At 37.3% G+C, this 15,947-nt stretch overlaps 2 non-coding genes across 2 annotated transcripts; one reads left to right on the top strand and one right to left on the bottom strand.

Annotated features, from left to right (window-relative positions):
• Positions 1-3,755: 3,755 nt before the first annotated feature.
• Positions 3,756-3,862, bottom strand: LOC141658134 (small nucleolar RNA R71). Its single transcript, XR_012549038.1, has one exon. It is a non-coding gene; the product is annotated as a small nucleolar RNA R71 (small nucleolar RNA).
• Positions 3,863-13,238: 9,376 nt separating this feature from the next.
• LOC141658093 (small nucleolar RNA R71) lies at positions 13,239-13,345 on the top strand. The gene has a single exon (XR_012549000.1). It is a non-coding gene; the product is annotated as a small nucleolar RNA R71 (small nucleolar RNA).
• Positions 13,346-15,947: the final 2,602 nt, after the last annotated feature.

Raw genomic sequence — 15,947 nt, 5'->3', positions numbered from 1 at the left:
TCGAATCAAGCTCGTTTTGTCATTATATATTTTCACTTTCTCACCTTTTAAATCTAACTAAATATAAATATTTTTGAAAAACAAATAAAATTATAAAATATTAAAAATTATTATATTATAAAATACTTATATAAATATCTAAATAAAATATAATTTGAAATAATAATAATATTACAATATAAAAATTATACAAAAAAAATTATAAACGAGACCAAACGAGCTTTCGAGAGAAACGGAATTCGGAGTTAATGGGATATTAGGAGAGATATTAGTTTAAAAAAGTGCTTATTGTAGGAGTCGAACCCGACTCTCCTGTGAAATGTACTTATACTTTACTACTAGACAATGTACATTCTAATGGTACCTTAGAAACGTATTATTTATTTATCCTTTGACACATATCAGCGATATATGAAGTAGCAAAATTTCGTCTTCTGAATTAAACTTTCGGGATTTGGGGTAGCGGCTGCTACCCAATGCTACTAGGTAGCTACGCCTCTGGCGTGAACAGAGAAGGTCGAGAGCAGGGAGGGAGATGTATGCGGGTGTGCGGGCTGCTGGTGTTGTTGAAGGTGAACGAAAATGGTGATGAAGGTTGTATGGAGCGAAAATGGAGATGGTGGAATTGTTGACGGTGATGACTGATGAATGTCGTGGTGTTGGTGTTTGTTGGTAATATAAGTGGATGAAAATGGCAATTTGGTTTGCGAATTGGTGTTAGCTGGTGATGATGGTTGAATTGTAGGGGAGATGCGGGTATGGCGGGATGAAGGTGATGGCCGACGGATGGGATGTGCGGGATGATGAATCTTTGGTAACTAAAGGTCAAAGGTTGACCTTTATTTTCCACTCTTTAATTTGTAGGTTTGACCCGTCATTCTTTGACTCCGTCTTGACTCGTCTCAATTCCGCCTTGATTTATTCTAAACCGAATCTCCTCTTTATTATTTCGCCTTACCTACAAATTATTATAATAAAGTAATATTATTAATAATATTAAATAAATATCTGACTAATTAATAAATATGACTACGTCAACTAATTGTTATAAATTACTAATTTAAATGAGCTATAAACAATGAAACGCATAAAATCGAGTTAAATTAAGAGAATAATACGGGGCTAAATCGTCCTAAATTAGGACGATATCAATCTCCCCACACTTAAATCTTACTCGTCCTCGAGTAAGCTCATTGAAACTAGACCGAGACCCTTAATATGAAATGACTAACTAAACTACTAATATCCTATGAAAGGCAATTAACGGGCCTTCTCCGTCCCTTCAACTCGCACCAAAACGCAATGAGGTATGCATTCCGATGCAAGGCAAGTGGGGGCTTGCGGAAAAAATGGATACATCCTATCATGAAGCATGGAACAAACAATGGATGTATCTACAAAAGTCGAACCGCTTTCCTCATCTAAGCGGCCGTTTTGCTTTCAAAAACCGAACAAAGGGAGTCATTAGTGGAGGATGTCGTCTCCGGGTCTTACCAAGGTGTCGATGATAAGTGCATATTTTATATACTTTCATCCCCTATATTAGCTTCATTTTATTTGTTATTTAGCACTTATCATAGTGTCATGAGCTAATATTTGTTGTTCTAGTGTATTTGCTTGTCTTAACATGTTTTTGTAGGAATCTAAGCATTTAGAGGCTTTTTCCTATCATTTTATACACTAAGTTCATTAAGCTAAACAAGACCAAGTGTTGGACTAATCATGGAGCATTGGATTGGGTTTTGCATGAAGAAATTGGTGGATTGAAGTGAGAATTGCAAATGTTGCCAACAATCAAAGTCAAAGCTCAAATGTTCAAGTCCAAGTCAAGGTGGAAATCATAAGATTCTAACAAGCTTAGGATGCTCATTTACATGCTCAATGAAAGATTTATGAAGCATTAACCGGGTGCATTAAGGAGCATTTATCGCAAACATTGGATTCCTTTAGAAATTAAGAGGAGAATTAAGCGAATTAACCGAGAGACACACGACCCCGATCGGGGCCATGCAACCCCGATCGGGGCCATAGACATCTTCAATGTTTACGTTTTGCTTTCCTCTCCTATAAATAGGAGAGGTATTCCGAGGCTTTGGGCATCTCATCTTTACGTCTCATTTTAGTTCTTCATAGCCTTAAGCAATATAATCTCTCAATAGTTTTCATATTAGTTTACAAATTAGTTAATCTTGTAGTTCTAAAACATTTGGTTATTATTACATTTCAAGCATTTGGTTCTACTTTGTTTCTTCCATACAAGTTATTTCTATTAAGGTATTTCTACTTCTATTTTGCATTTTACATTGTTATTTAGTCTATTATTAATCTCATTTCATTAGCATAATTTTCTCCACATGTTAAATCAATTAGTTTATATAAATCATACAACCATGTTTAGCATTTCTTACAATATAGTTTGCAATTTACATTTTAGTATGAGTAGCTAAATTTTCCTAGTCTAAGGGCTAGGGGAGCCATGCATAAATCAAGTATATAACATGATTAAATAGATTAATAATAATATTGTTCATATTGCTTCTATCACATGCTTGTGCCACAATGTTTAATCTTTGTTTAGGGCCCTATTCAATTGATTAAGTTTGTTTATTCGTTCTATAAGTCGAGAGGCACGGAATTGAATTAGACTAAACATGTATAGTAGGACGACCTAGTCATGGACGAGAGTTTCTCTAGGACCCGGTCTATGGTTGATGCTAATATCGTAAGATGGGTATCTTTAAGCCTAAGCAATTGACAATGTTGTTAGTACCAAGTTTATCATGATAATATATTTACCCTTGCATGTGTGACCCGAACCCCTTAGACTCCCTTTTATCATATAATTTTACATCATAATTCTTATTAATCATCAAACAACCAAACCAAACCAAATCGTAATCGACCTTGATAAAAATCTACCCATAGCAATCCACGAAGTAATTCCCGTTTCCTTGTGTTCGACCCCTATTGCTACATTAACTTGTTGTTTAGGGAATTTATCTTTGCATAGGTACGCGATAAGCCTATCAAATTTTGGCGCCGTTCTTGGGAAACGTTTTATTGCATTGTGAATTGTTGATTTCTATCTTGTTTTTCTTTGTCTTGGGGAACACTTGTTCCTTGAGACCGTTACTTATCATTTTCCTAGAAATTGTTGTCTTATGCCCAGGTCCTCTCGTAGTGGAGAATTGCTTTCACCGGATTCCGAACCCGAGAAAACCTTTAGGAGAAGACGACGATTTTGGAAGGAAATTAAAGAAGCCACTTCTCCCATCCAAGTTGAAAGTGCTAGAAAGTCTTACTTAGACGATCTAGAGGTTCTTGAAGAGGAGGAAGTTTCTTGTTCATCATCTCCACCACCATCATCATCTACTACCAAAAAGATGGTGAAGCTTTCCGATCACTCAAAGCCCACCGCGGCCATGCTTCCGTCCGGAATCACAACCACTCAAATCACCGCGCCGGACTTCGAGATCAAACCGGCTTTCATTAGCCTTGTGGAGAGGAAGCAATTTGGAGGAAGTCCTTTGGAGGATCCTAATTTGCATGTTCAAAATTTTTGTGACTATTGCTCCATGATCCGGCAAACGGGTGTCACCCAAGCCCAAATAAGGGAAATACTTTTCCCTTTCTCTTTGAAGGACAAGGCCAAGCTTTGGATCAATAGCCTTGATCGCACCACCTTGGGAATCACCAATTGGGAGACATTGGCTCTTGCTTTTTATCAAAAGTTTTTTCCACCGGAGAAAACTCAAACTTTGAGGAGCCAAATCACCGGATTCCGTCAACAAGCTCTTGAGAGCTTATATGAGGCTTGGGAGAGGTACAAAGAGCTTCAAAGGCAATGCCCACATCATGGGCTAGATGAATGGTTTCTTGCAATAACATTCTACAATGGATGTTGTGCCGAGTCCCGAAGGATTCTTGATTCCGCCAACAATGGGCGGTTTGATCAAATTGACACCGATCTTGCTCATTCCACGATTGAATCTATGGCGATCCATGATGCCCAATATGTCAATTCCCGATTTGTGCCATCCAAAGGTAAAGAAGAATCCTCTAACAATTCTGTTTTGCTAGCTCAAATTGCTTTGCTCCAACAACAAATAGCGGAAAGGGATGCTAGAGATTCCATTCAACAAGTCAATGCCATGTCTTCAACAAGCCAAATCATTGTGTGTGACGGTTGCGGAGGTGCGGGTCATTATGCCGCTCATTGTCGAGCCACCATTGAAGAGGTAAATGCTTTTCAAGCTTTAAGACAAAGTTTATATCCACCGGGTACAATTTCCAACACTTATAACCCGAATACAAAATTCCACCCGAACTTGTCTTATAATAGCAACAATGTGCTTAACCCTCAACCCCCACCACAACAAAATGCCTATGTCCCTCAACAACAAAAGTATATCCCTCCACCGGGTTATCAAAATCAACAAAGGCCCCCACAAAACAATTACCAACAAAATCCACCACAAAATGGCCAACAAAACAATCAAGGAGGTGGTAAGCTCGAGGGCATGATAGTTCAAATGCAAAGGGAATTGTTGGCTCAAATTCAAAAGAACGATCAAGCTCATAGTGCCGCGGTCAAGTTGTTGGAACAACAAGTGGTTCAACTAGCCGCTTCTAATTCTCAAAGGAAGAATGGTCAATTACCTCCCCAAGGTGAGCAACCACATGAAACCGTTAATTCTATTTCCTTGAGAAGTGGCACAAACTATGATGGGCCATCCATGACTTTGGATGAAGAGGTGGTTGTTAAAAAGGCCAAGCTTGGGGGAAATGACAAAAAGAAGGCTAGTGAAGAGCCTATTGTTAAAGATCGTGTGCCATTTCCTCATCGATTGTTGATGCTAAAGAGGAAGAGCAAGCTTGATGCCAAAGGTGTTGGGTCTTCTATGCCAAAAGAAAGTGATGAGGTGGTTATTGAAGAAATCTCTCCAAATGCTATGGAGAGTGATGCCGTTCCAACAAAGGTGAATGTTCCCATTGAGAAAGAGATAGTGAAAGATGTGGAGGATGCCCCTCCAAAAGAAATTGTTCAAGTACCATTTCCCCATCTTCTAGCAAAGCACAAGGAGGAAGGTAAGTTTGCTAAATTTTTGGAAGTTTGTAAAAATTTGCAAGTCACCATCCCGTTTATGGAATTGATTACCCAAGTCCCTTCTTACGCAAAGTTTATGAAGGAAATCCTCTCAAAGAAGCGATCCTTCAATGAGGTTGAGACCATTGCTTTCACCGAAGAGTGTAGTGCACTCTTACAAAACAAGTCTCCCCCGAAACTTAAGGACCCCGGTAGCTATTCTATTCCTTGCACTATAGGCAAATATACCATTGATAAGGCCCTTTGCGACCTAGGTGCTAGTGTAAGCGTCATGCCCTATTCCCTTTGTGAAAAACTTAACATGGGTGCTTTAAAATGCACAAGTATTACATTGCAAATGGCGGACCGTTCTTTAAAGCAACCTCTAGGTGTCTTAGAAGATGTTCCCGTCAAAGTTGGTAAGTTTTTCATACCCGTTGACTTCCTCATCCTTGATATGGCCGAGGACTTACAAACCCCAATTATATTGGGTAGGCCATTTTTACGCACCGCGGGTGCGTTAATTGATGTGAAAAATGGAAGGTTAACGTTGGAAGTGGGTGATGACCGGGTTTCCTTTAGCAAAAACAACACTATTAGAAGCCCAATGTTACAAGAGTCTTGTTATTTACTTAGCACTGTGGACTCTTCTTATGCCTCTACTACGCTTGGATCCTCACTAACGGATCCGTTGGAGGACGATATGGGTGTTGTTTGCTTTGTAGGTGACGATGCTAAGGGCACTATTGCTAAGAGTGCCAAGAAGAAGAAAGGGAAATTTTATTTGAAGAATTTCAAATGGTTGAGAAATGCAAAGATAGCTATGAAATGGAGCTTGGTTGGTGGCAAGCTCAATGATGAAACTTGAATCAAATAGCTTCTTACGTCGTGCGGGACGTTAAACCAGCGCTTCTTGGGAGGCAACCCAAGCTTTTTATTGCTTTTATTTATTTTTCTGCAATTTATTGTTTTTCGTAGTTTAGAAATAAAATGTTCGACTTGACGATATTTCTTTTTGTGATTCTTAGGTGAGAATGAAGGAAGGAGAATTAGATGAGAATCTAGCACGCAACCCCATGCATTAACCCCGTTCGGGGTCGTGGTTCTGTGACTTTCCGGCCTTCTCTTTATACGGGTAAAAAAAAAAGAGGATCGAATTCTTTCGATCATTTTCACACCCGATGGTATTTTCTCTTCCTTTCTCTTCCATTTTTCTATAATTCTTCACCTTAATCACATAGAAGCATCTACATCCCCCCGAATTCATGCTAGCTTGGGGGAGATTAGCAAGTTGAGTAAGTTTTTAATTGCTTTGCATTTTAGTTTCGATCTTGCAACCCATTAAACATAACCTCTAGTCCTTCCTGTTTTGTGCTTTGAGCCATTTTCATGGTTTGATTGGGTGATTCGGATAGTTAGCACATTGAGGACAATGTGATGTTTAGCTTGGGGGAAGATATTGCATTTGCATATAGCATAGTTTGCATGTAGTGTAGAAAATTTGAAAATTTTTGAGAGAAATTTTTGCTTTGTGCTTGCTTGTAGCCTACTTTCCTCTTTGCTTATCCTAATAATGGCTTATTGCTAATGATTTGTTCTTTCATGATGGGATATTAGCTACATGGGGATGTCTTGACATAGTAGGTGGGAGATGGAGAATGAACCGAATAAGCTTGATCTTGACTTGTGGCAAGCTACAAAATGGTAAGGTAGAGCCTCTTTTGACCGATGCATTCATATCCGGTCTCTCTTAGGTGAGTGTAGGTCTCCTTGTAATGTGTGTTACATCAAAACGCACAAGTATGATTCTCATGTCATCTCTTGGTAAGCATGCATTCACTTGTTATAGCATTTTGGAGCCATTCACATGAATATAATTGCCTTATTGACCCCTTCACAAACAATTTTCCCTAGCTACATTATAACTTGCCTACCTTGTTGAGCTAGTAGCTTGATTGGTCTTGTTTGGGTGCTCAATTGGGATTTGTTTCAAAGTTTGAATATCATGTGAGCTTGGTCTTAATGCTCAAGAAAGAAAAAAAAAAGATAATGAAAAAGAAAGATGAAAAATGATGAATTGAGAAAGATGGAAAAAAGGCATGAAAATGAAAGAAAAGAAGTATGAATTGGAAAGAAAAGAAAGAGAAGAAGAAGAAAAGATATGAGAAATTCTCATGCGTTATTCACATATTTTGGAGAGTCTTCTTATGATTTGAATTGCAAAATTGGGTTGGAATTGGGATTGAGCATCCTTACATTTGGTTGTTGCTAGCTTGACATTAGCTCCACAATCCATAATTCATTTGTTCCCCTTTCCTACCCATGTTTATTACCTTCTTCCTACCCATTCGGCTTCTTTATCATGCTTGCATTTGATTGTTTTGGCTTACTAGTTTTGATTGTTTACCATATTAGATTGCGGGCACATTATTATAAGTCGAGGATAGTTGAGTGTTCATTCACAAAATTGTCCTTTCACATAAAAAGAGTTGAGTGCACCGTAAGAGTCCATAAGTCAAAAGATCATGCAAGAGCTTAGAGGTTCATTCAAAGTTTCCTATGCTACGCCGTCGTGTAAATCTCAACCATGCTTTGCTTTGTTCCTTGCCCATGTTGATTCGGGTTTTCAAAATCATTATGCTTAGCTTGTTTGGATATTGCAATTGATGGGATTTGGTTTCTTGCTTGAGGACAAGCAAGGGTTTAGCTTGGGGGAGTTTGATAAGTGCATATTTTATATACTTTCATCCCCTATATTAGCTTCATTTTATTTGTTATTTAGCACTTATCATAGTGTCATGAGCTAATATTTGTTGTTCTAGTGTATTTGCTTGTCTTAACATGTTTTTGTAGGAATCTAAGCATTTAGAGGCTTTTTCCTATCATTTTATACACTAAGTTCATTAAGCTAAACAAGACCAAGTGTTGGACTAATCATGGAGCATTGGATTGGGTTTTGCATGAAGAAATTGGTGGATTGAAGTGAGAATTGCAAATGTTGCCAACAATCAAAGTCAAAGCTCAAATGTTCAAGTCCAAGTCAAGGTGGAAATCATAAGATTCTAACAAGCTTAGGATGCTCATTTACATGCTCAATGAAAGATTTATGAAGCATTAACCGGGTGCATTAAGGAGCATTTATCGCAAACATTGGATTCCTTAAGAAATTAAGAGGAGAATTAAGCGAATTAACCGAGAGACACACGACCCGATCGGGCCATGCAACCCCGGTCGGGGCCATAGACATCTTCAATGTTTACGTTTTGCTTTCCTCTCCTATAAATAGGAGAGGTATTCCGAGGCTTTGGGCATCTCATCTTTACGTCTCATTTTAGTTCTTCATAGCCTTAAGCAATATAATCTCTCAATAGTTTTCATATTAGTTTACAAATTAGTTAATCTTGTAGTTCTAAAACATTTGGTTATTATTACATTTCAAGCATTTGGTTCTACTTTGTTTCTTCCATACAAGTTATTTCTATTAAGGTATTTCTACTTCTATTTTGCATTTTACATTGTTATTTAGTCTATTATTAATCTCATTTCATTAGCATAATTTCCTCCACATGTTAAATCAATTAGTTTATATAAATCATACAACCATGTTTAGCATTTCTTACAATATAGTTTGCAATTTACATTTTAGTATGAGTAGCTAAATTTTCCTAGTCTAAGGGCTAGGGGAGCCATGCATAAATCAAGTATATAACATGATTAAATAGATTAATAATAATATTGTTCATATTGCTTCTATCACATGCTTGTGCCACAATGTTTAATCTTTGTTTAGGGCCCTATTCAATTGATTAAGTTTGTTTATTCGTTCTATAAGTCGAGAGGCACGGAATTGAATTAGACTAAGCATGTATAGTAGGACGACCTAGTCATGGACGAGAGTTTCTCTAGGACCCGGTCTATGGTTGATGCTAATATCATAAGATGGGTATCTTTAAGCCTAAACAATTGACAATGTTGTTAGTACCAAGTTTATCATGATAATATATTTACCCTTGCATGTGTGACCCGAACCCCTTAGACTCCCTTTTATCATATAATTTTACATCATAATTCTTATTAATCATCAAACAACCAAACCAAACCAAATCGTAATCGACCTTGATAAAAATCTACCCATAGCAATTCACGAAGTAATTCCCGTTTCCTTGTGTTCGACCCCTATTGCTACATTAACTTGTTGTTTAGGGAATTTATCTTTGCATAGGTACGCGATAAGCCTATCAGTCGACTCCCTAATTCTAGTTCAAGTAACCAACATTGACAACACATGGTGCCTTAGAAACAAATTCTAGGCGGGAATGGGGAAGTACTTCGCTACACTCCCAAGAATGACACGACACACGCAAGATTCGACCTAATTTCTAGCCGTTGACCAAAAGGAGACCAAAGACCGACTCTCACGGGTTTCACTAGTCACTCAAATGAAAGAACGGGGTGATTTTTGTGACAAAAAGTAGCCAAAATCACTCTCCTAACTCGACTTGCGAAGCATGCCCGCATTCTAATATGGTACTCCATCCAATATCCGCAAAAGAAATGTGAAATGATGCACATACAAGAGAGACAACCGGGTTGTAATGGGGCTTGGGTTAGGTGAAAAGGGATCGGTGCAAACACCGTTTTATGACATGTGAGGGCTATCGGATTGAGTAGTCGACACATCTAACCAGTTCACTAAACTCAACCAATGCAAATGAATTCCTTCAGAAAATATGACAAGATTGTCATTTCCAAAAATTATTCAATCCTCTTCAAAGCAAAACTCGATTTGCATATTACCAACCCTTTATTTGGCACAAAATATACATTCTTTTCTTTTTATTTTTCTTTTTCATTTCATTTTTCTCTTTTTCTATTTGTTTTTCTTCTTCATTTTTTTCTTTCTTTTCTTTCACTTACAACTTCCCCAAAAGATGCAAAAGTTGGCCAAGAATCAAGCTTCATTTCACTTTTGTGATAATTAGGACCGTTCACCTCAAAAAAAAAAAAATCAAATTTTCTACCCAATTATACTCCTCAAAACAACTACAAAGACGGATTACTCAACAAGGGTGAGATGTTTATGGAATGTAGTTATTTTATTGGCAAATGAAATGAAAAGGCTTAGACACAAATTGGGTGAACACAAGGGAAAGATGATCAAATGGGTGAAAAATAAGTTTATTTGGCTATGAGAGGCTACTTTATTTGAACAAAATCGTCTCAATATGCACATCAACACTTCTACAGAATCAAGGAATGAGCTCCATACTTATGCGTTTTGACATGACACACCTCGCAAGGAGACTACTCTCATGACCTAAACAAAACCGGTTTGATGGACCGGCCATATGGAGGCTCTATCCTCACATTTGAGTAGCCATGTCGGTCCTAGGTCAAGTCTCGGGCCTAATACGGTCTCACAAGGTGGTCGAAACTTGGTTATTAAGCTAAACTTCCGGGTTTTTGCAAGCAAAGACCCTAACATGTGTCATCAAGAGGTACGAGCTATCAAGAGGGAAATGACACGGGCAGAACATATTATCATCATTAACGACATATGCTTTCCATATTTAGTCCCTCTATGAAAATATTTACAAACAAGATGCAACGTGTATGAAATGCAACTAAACGTATGAACAATCTACGTGAATGCAAGAGTGAACACATATATACATTTCTGGTCTAAATACACATAATATCTAGTCCTAACAGAACACCAACAACACAATAATATCCAAAACGGTTCCCAAAGGGAACACCCACATCACATATCCCGTCGCCCTCCATGCTTATATACAAAAAGAAAAGGAAGGATAAAGGAGAAAAGATTGGAAGAATTTTACCAAATGTCTTCTCCGATGCTCACATGTGTTGTCAATCACGAAGGTTAGGACAAATGCAATATGTATATAAACAATGCAAATTTTTTGAGATTTTTCAATTTTTAGGCTTTTTTTGAAATTTTTTCAAATTAACAAGTAAATATATACTAAAATAAACAATATGCACAAAGTGGATATTTCTCTCCCCATACTTGAGATGCACATCGTCCTCGATGGGACTAAAGTAGGGAGAGAATGGAAAATTAAATAACATATTTTTGCATTTTTTAAAATTTTTCAAAATTAAGAACATGTTTTTGTATTTTTGAAATATTCATTTTTTTGGAATTTTTGATTTTGTGAAAGGAAAGTGCAATAAAAATAAAAACCTATTTTTGTATTTTTGATAATTCGAAAAATAAATGCGTATTTTTGGATTTTAAATTTTTGAAAATGAAATACACGTTTTTGTGTGATTTTTTCAAAATTTTCAAATTTTTATGGTTTTTATATAATGAACCCTCTCTACACTTAAAACATGACATTGTCCTCAATGGAACAAATGTAGAGAGGGAACTAAAATGTAAGTAAATTATAAGTAAGTAAGGGAAGAGACTATATACAATTTAGTGGTTCTTGAGGGACTCCACCAAACCTCTCATGCAAAATTTTGTTGCTTGAATCTCCAAGTAGCATGATCCATGTCACTCAAGGCACGTAGGAGATGGTCAAATGCTCTAGCAAAACCCTCAACTAGACACAAGTAGCTCCAAGCTATAACAAACCGCACCGGTCTCTCTTCCAACGCTTCTTCCCATTCTTCCTCTTGCTCCTCTCGGTATTATTTTTAGGATCCTCTTGGTGTATAGGATCCTCCATTTCAATGTAGTGGCTAGAAGGAGAGAGGGACGGAATCTCATAAACTTCATAGAACGAGGAAATGTCCACATGGTGCTCAGGACAAGGAGAGTGGTGAAGAATAAGAGGTGGAGGGGTCAGCCTCTCAACATTGAGGTTCATAATATCATCATTTTCGTCCAATTTCTCTTGACTCTTCAATTGAACCGAATCACTACCGAAGATGAGAGTTTAAATTTCTTCCAAACTAGAGTCAAAACTACAAATGTCGTAGTTTTTCTCATGACTCCTCAACTCTCCAAATATAGCAAGCTCAAATTCATCAAACTCCATTTCCCAAAATTTTTCTTCTTCCCCACACTTGTCATTGACACATATTTCTTCTTCAAAGGTTTCGGAAGGAGGTGGTAGTGGGAAGTCTTCCTCATTATCATAGACATCCCAAATAGAAGCCCGAAGCTCTTCATAACTTCCCTCCCCACACTTATCATTTTGCAATGGGTCTTCATAAGTGTCCCATATGGGAGGGCCAAGTTCATCTTCTTCATTTGGTTCAAGACCAATCAAGAATTCCCGATCAACCACTTTGTCAACCACAATTTCTTCCAAGACGAAATGCTCATCATCTTGGGGTTTATCATTCACTAACCTCATCTATTCTCCCAATTCTTTCCCACTTCTCAAGATAACCGAATAGACTTGTTGATGAAGTGGTAGTCCATCCTTGGGTTTAAGCCCTTGAATTGGCAAAGAATGTGGCTTGCTTTGGATGTTAGAAGTCCATTGATTGGCTATGTTAGAATCAAATGTCCATTGGTGAGCTTGGACATTGGTGAGCTCGGTCTTCAAACTTTTGAATTGTTGGTCGACTTGAGCCTCTCTTTTCTTAGCCCTTGTGTCCATTTCTCTTAACAAGTTCTCAATAAAAGAGTTGGAATTTGGGTGTTCAATGTATGGTTATTGTTGGAATTGTTGTTGGTATTGATTGTGGAGGTAGATAGCTTTCTTGTGGTTGGGAGTTTTGAAGATGTGGAAAGGATGAGCAAGTGTTATATGAATGCCCGACACCACCACAATTCTCACAAGTAGGAGCATATTGTTGATAGTTTCTAGGTGGAGGCCTTGGTTCTTGAATGTAGTAGACCTTGGATTAAGTTTGTCTCTCTTCATGATAAGCATTTTCATGCTTCTTCTCCACAAACTAACTATCAAACTTCTTTGACAATTCATCCAACTTGGCCTAGTATTCCAATTCTAGCTTTGAAGGCCTTTCACTCTTGTATTCATTTTCTCTTCTATAGTCACCTTCCCCACCTCCATAGCTAATATCCATGTCGGAAATGTTTTGGATCATCTCCGTGATTTGGGCATTTCTCATCTTGTCAAAGTTGCCGCCGGAGGCCGCCACAATAATATCCCTAAACCTTTGCTCAAGGGTTTTGAAAAAGATTTGAGTTGTCATCCACTTGAAGATTCCATGATGTGGGCAAGAGGTAAGAAGGTCTCTAAATCTTTCCCATGCTTCACTCAAAGTTTCAAGATTATGTTGCTTGAAGGTTTGGATTTCATGTCTTATTCTTGCGGTTTTTGAAGGAGGGTATAATTTATTGATAAAAGCCCTTGACAAGCTTTCCCAAGTAGTGAAAGTACCCGGTTCATGCGAATTCAACCATTTTCTAGCATTATCCTTCAAGGAAAGAGGAAAGGATCAATTTAGACAGAAAAGTGCTCGAATTTCTTTGGCAAAAGGAGTCTGGAGTAGAGCTGTCCTCCCTAAACATATAGCATTTGTACAGTTATGGCTATGCAAAGAAAGCTAGCCACTGTGGATAAACTGACTCAAAAGGGGATATGTTTGGTTAACCGTTGCATTCTCTGTAAAAAAGAGAGTGAAACACATGCACATTTGTTTTTTCACTGTACTTTTGCTGCTACAGTCTGGAAGGGGATTCTGAAATGGATGAATTTGGAAGATCGAACCAGTACTTTGCGCAGGGAATTACTTTGGATTACTCAGAAAAGAAGCAGAAGACATTGGAAGGCTGCTTGGTTTACTAGCTGCTTATCTGCAACAGTCTACAACTTATGGGAGGAACGGAATATGCGTATCTTTCGGGATGTTGAACATAATGTTGAGTTTGTTATAAAACGAATTCAATATATAGTTAGCGTTCGAATATTATTTGTAACTCACCCAATTTATGAGGATGAGATAGTTGAAGTTCTAAATGCTTGAAAAAGTTATTTATTGGCTATACTTTTGTAAGATTTTGCCTTTTCTTTCTTCCCTATATGGATGAATAAAAGAGGCTTGCTTTTCTTGCAAAAAAAAAGAAAGAGGAAAGAGCATAAGAAGAATTAGCTCTTCCGTGATGCCATCGTACTTGATCATACCCGCTTTTTCTTTGAATAAGACAAGGTGTTCATGATCATATTCATTCTTCAAGCCATGAAAGATATCTTGTTGAATACAGGAGATTGTATGATGACGGAGCACAAAAGTATTAGGAGCAAGAACTCCATAATTGATTGCCGAGTAAGACCGATTAGAATCCGGTATATGGTAGTAACCCATTGGTTGGTCCGTCATTTATTTATCAACAAAGTTGGTTCTTGGTGTATTTGGTGGGCTAGGTGAGTTTGAATGTTGTGAATGGGTGGGTGAGTGATTTGGAGAGTGGCTTGGTGAATGATTAGGTGAATGGTTTGGTTGAGAGTTGGTGGTGGAGGTGGATGTATTTGTAGTTGGTTTGGTGAAGGTGGAGATCTCCTTAGAGCCGATAGTGCTAACCATATTCTTACCCGGAAAGACTTCTCAATCTCTCGATCAAGATGGACAAGAGAGCCGGTATTACACCTATACAAGCACTAAAAAAGAGCTCAAATAGTCCTAGTGCAAATAACGCACTAGGACAAGGGTGGAAAAACAAGCAAGCAAAGTAAACTAAGCCTAGAAACAAACAACCTATCTAATCCAATATCACCGTCCCCGGCAACGGTGCCATTTTGATACCGATTTTGTCGTACTCCTCGGTATGCAAACAATATTTGTAAACTCAATAACTAACTAATGAATGTATTAGGGTAAGGAGGTCGATCCACAGAGACGGGATTATGGTTCTTAGATTGATCGTTTGTTTCTTAGTTTAGTTCTAGCAAAGTTGAATTAAATGATTATTAAACTAATGTTAAACTATGAATTAAGATAATACTAATGACTAGAATGTAAACTAAAGCAAGTAAAAACTAAACAACGATTAAAAATGATTAAGGTGATGGTTAAAGAGACTAGGACGATCGGGTTCACCCAAGAAGTGTGGAGAAGGGAATTAAACATGGACTAATGGTTATATGGGTTGTTATAACATGTAAATTCTAACCTCTCGATATGAATTCCACACTTAAGCCAAGATTAACCAACTTACTCATTTAATTAATCTAACTCAAAACTTGTTATCAAATCCTAGTTACTACTCAAGTTACTCACTCAAATAGTAGATAGATTGTTAGAAGAATTAACTCAAATTACTCATTTGGACAATTCTACAAACACCTTTAGTGCATAACAAATAGCAAATGTAAACAACCCAACAATCACCATTAATCCATGCCAAAAGCTTCTCCTTATCACTACAAGGGATTCCCCTACATCCTAACAAGGTACTACTCACACATGTTAATCAAAATGGAAGCAAAAGACGGAAACTTTAACATGAAAATAGGAAGAACAATCATAATATAATGGCAAGTGATTAAGCAAACAATAAAGATGTAAACAAATAAAAATAAGAGAAATAAGAGGAAGAATTATACCAACAACTATAAAGATTGAAACTTGGATTGGAATAATAAGGAATGAATCTTTTCGGCCTCTTTCAAATTGCAACCCACTAATCTAAATGTATACTATTGAAAATTAAACTTGAATAAACTAAAGATGGATTACATTAATTTGGAAGAAAGATTACAACTTTGATTAAAGGGGAAATTAATTGGAGATGTTCTTATCTTACAATATTGAGAGAAAGGTAAACTAATTTCTAATCTAATTGCTAGTCTAATTTCTAAGGTAGTGTGTAGTGTGTCCTAATCTAATGTGGCGTTGTCTTTTATACTAGTCTAATAAAAATTCAACTAATAATAATAAAAATTCAACTAAGAATAAATACTCCATCCTATTC

This window comes from Silene latifolia, chromosome 5, assembly GCF_048544455.1.
Source record: "Silene latifolia isolate original U9 population chromosome 5, ASM4854445v1, whole genome shotgun sequence".
Taxonomy (NCBI): domain Eukaryota; kingdom Viridiplantae; phylum Streptophyta; class Magnoliopsida; order Caryophyllales; family Caryophyllaceae; genus Silene; species Silene latifolia.
The sequence above is the reverse complement of the archived record's forward strand: the minus strand, read 5'-3'. Positions and strand labels throughout refer to the sequence as shown.